Below are 11,250 nucleotides of genomic sequence, written 5' to 3' on the forward strand. Positions count from 1 at the left end.
GTGGTAGTATAGCTTGATCCTGCATACACGTCCATTCAGGGCTGACAGGCACCTGACCTGTAAACTTTAGAGGCAAGTTTACTTGCTGTTCCCTAATAAAGGTGGCATGGTGGGTTTAAGTCAGCTGGTGTACCTGATTTGTCTGCTGTTAGGCAACATAACTCTGCTGCTGATTCTGTTTTCTTAAAGTGGAACTAAAATAAATCTGAAAAGTAGATTTTTTTTGTATACAGTAGTGACTCTGTGTCTCCTGTCCTAAATAATTCTTTCTGCCTGTTGGCATTCTTTTTTCCCAAGTGTCCTCAGTGTACCTACCCAACCTGATTCTGTGTTGGGGCAAAGTAACTTCTGTGTGCATGCAGGTTTATCCTAGATATTTGATCAGTAAGGTAGAAAATAAACAGTTTAAAATGATGTAAAACATTTGATGAAATGTACTAAAAAATTACAACACACAAAACATTATGTTTGAAAACAACCTTGCACAGGAAACACCTGCATATTGTATCTATAGAAGGCAAAGGCTTATAACGGAAAATATAAATATGTACCGGTATACAGAACATCCTTTACTGCTGTGATTCAAAGGGTTGCACACACGAGCTGCAGGGTACCCATCATGGTGTCATGGTTATTCTTTCTAGTCTTTGCTAAATAGAAGTTGCCTCCTGGAAAATAAAGTTTGCAGCTTTAATACCAAAATACACTGGGGCAGGTCCTGAATTCTGTATGCCTCACTGTTCACTATTGCTAACAATTTACTGCCAATGCCAAAACTGCTGCTATGTTTTGTAACAAAAAGGATACCAACATTTGCAAAGCATGTAATGCTCAATAACATGTATAAGGTTTTAACAATTTTAGTTTTAAGCGTAAAATGTATATTTCTTTTTCACATATCTCTCAGCTTTCAGAGATGAGATGGTGAGGTGCCTTTTATTGCAAAGTAAGTAGGTAATGTGCCTCCAAAAAACAGACTGCCAGGAGGGATTGGTTGAATTTGTTCAGTTCGTTGACAGTTCACACCAATTGACCCCAATTTTTTGGTTGATTTTGGGCTGAATTTGAATCCTATTTAAGTCAATGGGCCAAAATTCTGGTGTACAGTTCATTCAGACGGCCTAAGCCAAAAAGAATTATAGCGTAAGCCCCAGAATACCCAGCCATTGCCCTTTGAAAGACTGTCATTATTTGCTAGCTGAGCTGGATGAGCAATGCATAGACTGGTATAGAATATGGCCCTAGGTGCTGAATGCTATACCTACACATGACAGGTATAGTAAATGTCTGTGCGAATCCCTCTGGCAGCCATTGACAGACTGTCATCATCTGCTGGCTGGATTGATTGAGCCATACTCTATAGCTGTCATTCACTGGTAAAGCTTAAAACCCCAGGCAGCGTACACTATACCTGTAAATGACAGATATTGCATATGATTCACCCAATCCACATGGCTGACAATAACATGCACAACATACGAGGTACTTGTCTTTGCTTCAGGTGTGGCATTTCATCACCAAACATTGGCGATTTTTGGATTTTTTTACTTTAGCCTGAATGACCCATGTTTGGGTCAAATTTGATACAGACCAAAGCCTTCCGCTCTTCCAATGACCTACAAATGACTTCCTCACTCATAACCACATCACACGCACGGATACAAGACTTCTCTAGAGCTGCCCCAACTCTCTGAAATGGTCTTCCTTGTCCTATTTGGCGTGCTCCTGGTTTGTGCTCATTTAAAAGAGCACTCAAACCCATTTTTTCAAAATTGCCTAACCATCTTCTTCTGCCTTTTGAAACCATCACTACTTCCCACTACTACATATGTCCCATCCTATTGTGTACAAATTCCCCCACCTACTAGATTGTAAGCTCTTCGGGGCAGGGTCCTCTCCTCCTGTGTTACTGTGTTTATTCGTCTGTCATTTGCAACCCCTATTTAATGTACAGCGCTGCGCAATATGTTGGCGCTATATAAATCCTGTTTATTAATAATAATAATACCTGAAGACCAACCCTAGTGCCAGAAAAGGACTGACACACAGGATCCTCCTTGGGTCCAGGTTAGTTCATAGGCCATACCTGACTTGCTAAATCACTAAGCTGTTTCCAGAGGATACCAGACAACTTACCATGGAGCTACCTGTCCACAGAACCTAACTGATCACCTGTCTTAAGAACCCATTGATATGGCGCCTTCCATCCCTATTGGGAATTATTTGCAGGATTACTTCTGCAAGCCAATAATGAAATAAAGAATGTTCAGACCAATAAAAGTTTTAAAAGGAAGGCTTTTTTTCCAGTTATAATGGGCCCACAGTCCGACAACATTTCCTGAACAAAAACATAACAGTTTCATCAGCCCAATGCATCAGGAAAAGTCTAATGCTGAAAATTCTATGGTCAGTGAAATTCAAATTTGAATAATCATTTGATTGATTGATTAATGTTTTAATGGCAAATATACATTTAAAGCTGTATTTAATTAAAGTGCATCTAAAGCCAAAACTTTTTTTTTTATTTAAGTGGAGTAGGAGAGTAATAGAAATGTTTATTGCTTTATGTGTCTCCACGTTAAAGATTTATTTTTGTGTAAACATCAGAATCTAATTGTGATATATAATTTATGAATAGATTATTTCTTTATTGTATACAGGTACCAGGCATAATATTCTATTGTTATTCTATTACCTTTTGGAAAACATATTTTTCTTTCACCCATCACCTACTATTTCCCCTGCACCTAAGCATACTGACAGCTGCCAACTGGACTCTTCATAAATCTTCAGTTAGATGTCAGCCAGTCTGACATCTCCTGGCTTCGAGATATTGGATTCATTGTCACTGGAAACTCGTTCCCATCTGTTTCACTATCAGTCTTCTTAAATTACAGTGTGTTCTCCATTGACCATTTATCATCTGCATTTCACTTTTTTCCAGTATTTTGGCAGTCAGGGCAATGCACAGACACCACTATTGTTTTATTCGTTAGCGCTTACTCGTTAGCGGACAGCGCTTACTCGTAATTCGTTAGCGCGCTACTCATAAGGACCCATTTACATCACTGCATTGTTAAAATATGAAATAAAATACAGCAAATTGTTACATGCAGTGTGGTGTGTTTGAAATGGCCCTTTGGGCCTGATTTATTAAAGCTCTCTAGGCTGGAAAGGATACACCTTGATCAGTGAAACTGGATAATCCAGAAAACCTGGAATGGATCTGGTCCTGGATTTAAAACATTTGCTAGCAAATGACTGAAGAAATCGATTCCAGGTTTGCTGGATCGCCCAGCTTCACTGATGAAAGTGTATCCTCCTCAGCTTTGGAGATCATTATTAAATCATGCCAATAGTGGTAATAAGGCCTAACACAGAGGTAGGCAAACTTTTGTGGCCACTAGGCCATTTCAGGGGTGGACAGAGCACACTAGGCTAGACTCCCTCTCGAGTCCCCCCCTAATGGCTCAGCCCCCCACCAGGAACCTGTTCCCTATTTACGCCAGCGGCGGAAGTGTTAGCGTCGGCCGCAGTAAAAAGGGGAGACACAGCAAGAGGAGGCTCAAGAGCTGCATGCGGCTCCTGCGCTCTGGCGGCTCGGGCTCCGGTAGTTTGTTCTGACCTAACGCCCCCTGGATGATCCGGCCGGCAACCCATGGCTTCGAAGCTGCAGGTTGCCAACCGGGATTAGGCCGATTGGCCAGGGAGCGTTAGGCCGGAACAAACTACAGGCTAGGCCATATCTGGCCTAAAGGCCGGAGTTTGCCGACCTCTGGCCTAACACCATCCCAAAGTGTTTGCGTGGGCTTCCTCTGGGTACTCCTGTTTCCTCCCACATTCCAAAAACATGCAGTTAGGTGGCTTATTGACTGTATCAAAGGCAAATAACTATGGTAGGCACATTAGATTGTGAGCCCCTTGGAGGGTCGACTAGTGACATGACTATGGACTTTGTAAAGCGCTGCGTAATATGTCTGCACTATATAAATACTATGTGTGTGTAATATTCAATAGTAGCCACCATTCTTCCTCACAGTTTTTTTTAGGTCCCTGTGGTGCCACTGGTGTCTAATCTACTTGTTTCGGGTATGGGATGAATCCATCTGGTGTGGATAATTTCTTTAACATTTTCCTGTATAAAACAAGTCTATTTTCATTAATAATTAGGAATTAATACAAGAAAAAGTAATGATTGGAAGAGAAGCAAAAAAAGCAAAAAATGTATTGCTCAATTATGTTGCTGGTCAAAGAGCCCTGTTATGATTAAGGTCACTTTCAAATGGAATATTATCTTAATACTGTTTGGAATATCCATCAGATGTCATCAATCATTCATACACATAACTCATGAACCTGAAATTTAGTAACACGTGGGATTTACTCACTTCTGTTTGAAATGTCGAAATTGCTAATTTTAGATCCAATTGTTTTTTTTTTTAAATCAATAATTAGCCTGAAAGTGAAAACTGGCCTGTATGTAATAGGCCTTAGACTGGTTAGTGGCCAGTAAAATGCCATTTTATATTGGTGGACAATGGCACCTTTAGACATGTGTAAGAGGTATACCACTCCATTCACCTCCTCCAATGTGCTTCCTGTTACATTGGTGGTCAGAAACGTGCTCCCCATTACAATCAGTAAGTTGCTACCCATTACATTGATGGTCAGAAACATGTACCCTATTGCATGGGTGGTCTGTAATGTGCTCTTTATGACATTGGTATTCAGAGCTAAAAGCTATGCAGATACCACCAGCCAGGTGATCAATATGCCTCACAGTGCCTGGGATTCAGTCTGTCCGCATCTCCACTTGAATTGGGTGGGATGACCTCAGTAGGGCAATTTTCTTCTTTGATGATGTGGTTGTGCCGATGAGATGTAGTTGGTGCCATAAGACAGACTAAATAGAAATTCAATACATACAGCAGACTGAATACCTTAGGTCTGTTTAGGAACAGTTCAAGGTGCCTAAAACTATCACCTATGTTCTATCATTCCAAAAGCAATTAGTATATTAGTGTGTTAAACAGAATAGCACATGACATAAATATTGAGGTTAACTTAAGGTTAAATGAAATGAAATGGTCTCCCATTACTTTCCTTTGATAACAAACATTTTCAACCTTTTTCAATGTGATTGTGAGAAGAGTAATAAGAATCCCTCCTCGTTGGAGAGAAATGATAGAACATCAAATTCCAAGTAACACAAAACAATAAATCTATTGTTATTCAGCTAAACCTATCACCCGCCAGACCTTATGCCCAATATGCCCAAAGCGCTCTTTTCTCAATTAGCGGCAGGTTCCAGTGCTGCCAAGGGCTGATGATGTCTACCCTTCTGCCATTAAGATAGAAGTCCGTCTTTCGCAAAATTAATGCTTTGCCGTTCCTTCAAACCTGGGATTATGGTTGGAATAGAAAACTTTCTTTCTAAAGGATAAAAAGTTAGGCAAAGTCTCACTTTGGCCCATAAGTCAATTGATAAAATATATTTTCCGGCACAGAGACAACCTTTTTTTTACTGATCATTCTAAGGTTATTAAAAGCTTACTCACTTACAGCAATGATTTATAAAGACCAGAAAACTTTCACACAAAACAGAAAAGTATGTAAAATCCATTCTCATAGATTGACATAGTTTTATTACTGGTGATTGTAATGTTACATTCAAAGTCTGTCTGCACAAAAGAGCTGCTGACTCAAGAGTCACAAGAGTCAGTAGATGTACGGAACAGTACAATTCAGCCTTTCAGATCAGTGTGAAATATGCATGTCAAGAGAAAGCTAGTTATTAGATTAGGTGCAATTTTCTCAAAAAAAAAAAAATATATATATATATATTTAGCTAATCCCCGGGTTACTGAAGGTTTGTTCTTAAGTTGAATTTGTATGTAAGTCAGAACAGGTACATTATTTTAATAAATGCAATTAGGATAGATGTTTGTCTCAACATAATATTAGGCAACACGGTATCAGTTACTATATTCCAGACATTCATTAACTTCTCCAGCAAACTGTGCTTTGATAAGCAAAAAGTAACACCTGCAGAGTTTGTATTGGTCATTAAAGAGTTACAGGAGGCTACAGATCAGTTGAGCTCTTAAGAGCACCTACAACCTCAGCTGTGTTTACCAAAAGAATTCTTCTGCAAGTCATAAAAACCACCCCCCTCCCCCTTCAAACTTCCATCCTGCCCACGAGCGAGCAGGGAAGCCCTGTTCATATCTAGGAGTCATCCGTATGTCGGATGTGCTTAACTGGAGGACAACCTGTTTAGATTTTAATATTCCAGATATTAACAAAGTGGTATTGGTGCTGCAGTAAATAGTGTTTTCATTCGTTTTTATTCTTCTTTTCTGAGCAGCCATTGAGCTGTAGCGAAGATTAACAAGTTTATGAAACCAGGGAAAGTCATCCTTGTCCTGGCAGGAGGTTATGCAGCCCATAAAACTGTCACAGTAAAGACCATGGATGATGGCACCTCTGACCACCAGTACAGCCATGCCCTGGTTTCTGGCATTGATCTCTACCCCCGTCACTCCCACCATGGGCATGAAGAAGAGTGTCAAGCATTCCAAGAACAAGTCTTCAATGAAGGTGTACAACTACGACCATCTCATGCCAACCAAAAACTCTGTTGACATCCCTCTCAACAAAGCATTGGTGAACAAGAATGTTTTCAGGGACCTAGTTCTGAAATGTAAAGCCAAAAGACAGCCCAAAGTCAAATTTGAGGAAAGGTACAAGACAGGCAAAAACAAGTGATTGTTCCAGAATCTGCAGTTTGAAATCATTGTTTATTTGGTGTAACAATAAACTTTATGAAACAAAATCATAACCAAACAGAACATGATTCATCAAAAAGTACACAGTAACAGAAAAATAGGTCAAAAGATGATACATGCGATAATGTATATAGTGAAACAAGCAAGCCACCCCCCTAGAAACAAAAGTACATCTACATATTTTGAACCTTTATTATGGAAGGATAAATATGAAATTAGAGAAACCCTCTGACAAAGGAATAAAAAAGAATGAACCATATACAGTACTTAAGTGTTCCTTTCTATTCCCACAGGCCTCCAACCCTAAGCCATACAGATTTAGAAAAAAAAACCCAATGGAAAGCCTATGGTGTCGCCAAGCAAGTGGGGCAAATACTTATATCTAGAATTAGGTAGCTACAATAGATAAAACAGAGAAAGGAGAGGGTTTAAAGCTTTTTGAAGAGGAATTCTGGCTTCAATTTGACTTTAATTACTACTTGCTTGTTCTAGACCTGTGCAATTTCAGTCCTCAAGGCCCAGGATCTGCACACATTTTTGTATTTCTCCAATACACAGCAATACATTTGTGGTTTACAAAGTGTCAAAAATCCTGGCCTGTATGTTGCCTTCAAGACTCTAGTTGGACAGTCACATTCTATATCATTGACCTAAAGGATTAAAGCCAGACATACCCATTTAACCAGCAGGTAAGTCATAATAGCCCAGGGAATTCTTTAACACCTCACTACTATATGCAGCATTTACTTTTGTTTGATATGTTGGCAAGATATGAAACAAAATAATTAATTAAAAAAATGCCTACTCAGCTAAAATATGATATGGGAAGAACCATAATGATATTAGCTTTAGGCATGCACATTTCAACAAGTCTCTAAAGATTCACCATAACACTGGATGTGGCCAAATTCTATGAATGTGTGCTGGCATGTATTTACTGCCTACATTTACTTATATGGTAAATATGGATATTATTCATGTATTGAACACAAGGTATGGTTGTTTGCAATAATGTAGCTGTATGGACATGTGTTCTAAATCCTGGACATGGTGAAATGCACTCTGGGGTGACCCTCTTGATGGTCTGCAGTCATATTGGATGTGAATTAATATTGTGTGCTTTTGTTGTTTATTAACTTTTTTTATTACTATTTATATAGCACGGGAAATAAGTTGTAGATTAGATGGTGGCATTCTGGTCTCACACAAGGATAGATCTGGTCAATTCTCAAGTAATGGGTGGTCATTTAGGGACCAAAAAAAAAGGCTTGGGCAGAGGTATTATTGTTAGTATCCAGTATTTATATAGCCCCAACATATTATTATAGCACTTCACAAAGTCCATAGTCATGGCACTAGCTGTGCCTAAATAAGGCTCACAATCTAAGGTTGCTACCATAGTCATATATATTAAATAATACAGTCTAAGGTCAATTTGCAGGAAAGCCAATTCAACCTAACAGCATGTTATTGAAATGTGGGGTGAAACCAGAGTACCCGGAGGAAACCCACACAAACTCCATGCAGATGTGGCCCTGGCTGAGTTTTGAACCTGGGACCTAGTGAGTCAAAGGCCAGAGCGCTAACCTTTAACCCACCCTGCCACCCGTATTGAAAATACGTTGAATCACTCATGTGCAAGCAATATTGTGGCACTTTCATCTACTTTCAACCCAGCCCCCTAACATTTCAAAGCGATCAATGTTTCCTATCACCATCTGGGCCATACCTGTAGTTGGTTGGTTGCTTTGATCCTTTCAATAAATTTGGCAATCAAAATGCAATTGAATCTCCTAGAAAATAGCCGTGTATGTCCAGCAATAGACTGATGTAGGTGAATTGCCTTATGTGGTGCTAATTTGTGCCCATGAGGACATTGCCAATCACTCATGTGGTCTAAATCCAAGAATCCATAGGTTTTGGTGGAATAGCAGGTCAATCATGTTAACAAACTAATTTGATATAGGACCTTAATACCTTGTGCATAAGACAGTGGTAGGTAGCAATCCATAACAAGTGATCATATATCAGCTTTTACCTTTTAATTACTGTGCTAACATGTGCTTTCTGATTGTTGGTAAGGGGTACTAAGCACCCGTGTTGTTTGTTACATAAAGTAAATGGTGTCGCAAACATATGAGAGATAAAAAGGACCAGGCATAGGAGATATATGAGATGGAGAAACAAGAGTGAAAGCAGATGGTTATAGGATTTAAGGGATTTAGATTTGTGCTGTGAGGTGGATGGTGGTGGCTTAAGGCCACGAATTAAAGTTAGTAGTTCATGAGAGTAAAACAAGGGTTGACATGAAAGAGGATCTAATGCAAAGAGCAAATAGAGTGGATTTTGTAAAATAATTAGTAGAATGGGGTAGGTGGATATTATATATCTAGAAGTAAAAAGACAGATAGTCAAGTAGCTATAGACGAGCAGATTAGCTAGTGAGCAAACAATGCTCATGTGCACCTTGTAAAGAATTGGACACGGGTATGTCAAATAATTGGTTTTCAATAGATAAAGCCTGCGTTGGGTTTGGAGGTCTAGCATATGAATATCTGGCTTGGTATGGGGAGACCCTACAAATATATTTCTGCAGATGTGAAAACAGTTCAAGTACAGTTTGCAGTAATGGAGGGTATGAAGGAAATCACCTATAACAATTAATAAGTACATTCAGGTCCAGACTGAAGGGTAGGCAAAGGAAAGCAACTGCCTTGAGGAGAGAGGGGGCTCAGTGGGTGCAGAAAGGGTCTGCAACTGAAAATTTTAAACTAGTTCAGCATGGTGGCTCAGCGGCTAGCAGTCTTGCCTTTGCAGCACTAGGTCCCTGGTTGGAATCTTGGCCAGGACACTATCTGTGTGGAGTTTGCACGTTTCCTCCCACAAACATGCAGTTAGGGTATTCGGCTTCCCCATAAGAAAAATAAATTACCCTAGACTGTATTAAAGACCTAAGACTGTGGTAGCAACATTAGATTGTGAGCCCATTTGAGGGATAGCAAGCGACATGACTATGGAAGTGTTGCGTAATATGTTCAAACTATATAAATACTGTGCAATAATAAATTGTTCATAGCACTAAGATCAGACTATTGGCCCTTTTTACAGTACAAAACTTGCACACTACATTATATCTCATTTCCTCTTTTTCTGAATACAATTGGATCTATTCATGTGATACCCAAATCTGGAACAACCTTAGATGGCAACCCAAATATTATATAAAGACCTAATAATAGGGATAATTATAAGAAAGAAGGTGTTAAGAAGTGGTCTGGACCTTTACTTTCCCCATTTTTTCCTATTTCATTTCCTTTCTTTTATTTACAAATCTCTTCTTTCTCTTCCATTTATTCTTATCTTTGGACCAAGCTCTCTTTTTACCGGGTGTTACAAAACGTTAGTGGACCTTACATAGAATCACACATTTACCAAAGTTGATGAAGCAGATAAAGTAAAGGTTGCATAATGATGGGTGTGGGAAGAGGGTTCAGATAACCCAAAACGGTCACCCCCCATAGCCCGATTACTACTGAATTGTATTTACTTCCTGCTGTTTATACCTATTGTTTGTTATGAAACCAATTTGAATGTAATGCCTGATGTTTTTGTTCAGACTCTTGTATGTTCCTGTTTTTTCTTCTTTTTGTTTATGTTGAAAATCTTTAATAAAAATCAATAAAAATTTACATCTAAAAAAAAAAGAAAAGGTCTAACCACAATCTTATGACCAGTAAATTGAAAGGCAGGAGAGTTTTTTTATTTCTAACAATAATAATTAGAATGTACACTAATTAACATGGTTGCCTTGAGAATTAGCCTTGTACAGTATAATTTTGGTTTATTTAGGGTTTTAATGGTCAGAACAGATCCCGCCAACTTGGAAACAACAGACACACCTTTCATTTCCTACCACTACTGGCAAGAGAGGTTCCAGTGTAGAGGTGACATTTATATACAGGTTGATATTCAAAAATCCGACGTGAGGAGTGCCAGATTTTCGAAAATTCAGGCTTTTTAAAGATAATATATGCTGTATATATTTTACAGAAAATGACTACCTGTACAATCCTATAAATGTTTGCTGAATCCATAATTGGGGCTATACAGCAGCAAATAAATGAGAAGGAATGAGCAGGAAAGCATGCACAAGCAAGACCCAACAGCTGATTCTGGAGTACAGCGCCATCAAAACATAAACGGCGCCTCCAGAAAACAGTGAAAATTTGAAAATGTGCTCCGAAATCCATGCCGGAAATCTGAAGGAACAGTATTACCGATGGCTGGATTTTTGAATGTCAACCTGTAGTAGAACAATTCAACAAGGATTATTTTATTTTCCTGTGTGCAGAAAGTCCATTATAAAGATTTAAGCATCCTGGGACTTCATGAATGTATTAGATCCTTGCTGGGTTTTGGATTGGGGGCTTTAGATTAAATTATTCTCCTGTAAAGTGACTCT

The 11,250-nt window shown here is 39.0% G+C and overlaps 1 pseudogene; it reads left to right on the forward strand.

The window, feature by feature from the left end:
* Nucleotides 1-3,465: 3,465 nt before the first annotated feature.
* Nucleotides 3,466-6,813, forward strand: LOC140332104 (large ribosomal subunit protein eL27-like; annotated as a pseudogene).
* Nucleotides 6,814-11,250: the final 4,437 nt, after the last annotated feature.

The sequence above is a fragment of the Pyxicephalus adspersus genome, chromosome 5 (assembly GCF_032062135.1).
Source record: "Pyxicephalus adspersus chromosome 5, UCB_Pads_2.0, whole genome shotgun sequence".
Taxonomy (NCBI): Eukaryota; Metazoa; Chordata; class Amphibia; order Anura; family Pyxicephalidae; genus Pyxicephalus; species Pyxicephalus adspersus.